Source organism: Wasmannia auropunctata, unplaced genomic scaffold (genome assembly GCF_000956235.1).
Source record: "Wasmannia auropunctata unplaced genomic scaffold, wasmannia.A_1.0 LD336043.1, whole genome shotgun sequence".
In the NCBI taxonomy this organism is placed as follows: Eukaryota; Metazoa; Arthropoda; class Insecta; order Hymenoptera; family Formicidae; genus Wasmannia; species Wasmannia auropunctata.
In genome coordinates, this window is record NW_012026847.1 from 211,240 (window position 1) to 212,555 (window position 1,316).

The following is a 1,316-nucleotide window of genomic DNA, read 5'->3' on the forward strand; positions in this document are numbered from 1 at the left end:
TTATGCGTCATGCAAAAGTCTGTGCTAAGACTGCTAAGGCCTTTTGCCTAAAGAAAAAGTGTACGGCGTGTGCGCCGTGTGCGTTGTTACTGTGTTAGTAAATGTGCAGATCGTGCCGCGTACGGACTGCGGGGATTCTGTTCTCAGCCGTTGTTCTGATCGGTCGAATCGCTTTAATCGCTTATAACCGATTTCAATCCTTGTACAGTTGCTCTTACAAGATATTAGTTGCTACTAATTACCACTTTGAATTTTGGAAATTCGTGATCTCGTTTACACTGAAACCTTACATTGTGCCGGTGAAATCGGCGCAATCTGATCATTTTTTTTTAATCGCTGCCTTTTTCGGCCATTTTATTGTTCAGAACGGGATCCTTGCTGCGTAGAAGACTTCGAAATCTTCCATTTTGATCTCTGCCACGTGGCTGCATAATCTGCCTCTTCTCAGCAAGTACATTACATTCTTTGAGATACGAATTGGGTGAGTCTTTCGTTAAACTTAGCTTGATAATTTTATTATCTTTTTCTTTCTTTTTCTATATTATCTTTTTCTTTTTCTTTCTATATTTATTGATTTTTACGCTTTTGTGATTCTGTATTATTACATTTATATGTTACTTATACGCCCCGGTTTTTCATGTATAAATACATGTGTAATATAAATACATACCCAAAAAATCTTAAAAAAAAAAATACGCCAAATACATAAAAAACGTCGCATATTACATTCTTTCTAAGAACAATTTTTCTTTAATGATTTAAATTATACAATTATTTAAAAATTGATTGATCAAAAATAGACGTGAAATCAATAAAATTATGGCAAAGTTATTAAACTAGCTTCATTATTTTAAAAAGGCCTCAAAAAAGCTTATTTGTGAAAAACATTCAAAAATTAAAAAAATGGAAAAGTGATAAACTGAATTATAATGAAGAAAAAACTTGGCGTGACCGGGTCGCATTAATTGCATTTCTGTATTAAACACTATGTAAATTTATATGAAAATGATTTCAATATATGTGTGTGTATATATATATATATATATACCTACATATATATATATAAAACTCAATGTTCCACAACCAATGATTTATAGTATATAAAAAATTTGTAATACAAATAAATATACATATATAAAAACATTATTACACACATTAGTTAGATAAAAAAGCATATATACCCAGATAGCAAACTGCGCACAGTCTGCATGCAGATTGGCAGCAAATTCGAACAGATTCTGGTAGCAGAACCATAGCCATCTGTGTCCGCATTAAGCTCAGGATCTGTCGACAAAGTCTGTTGACACGATATGTCA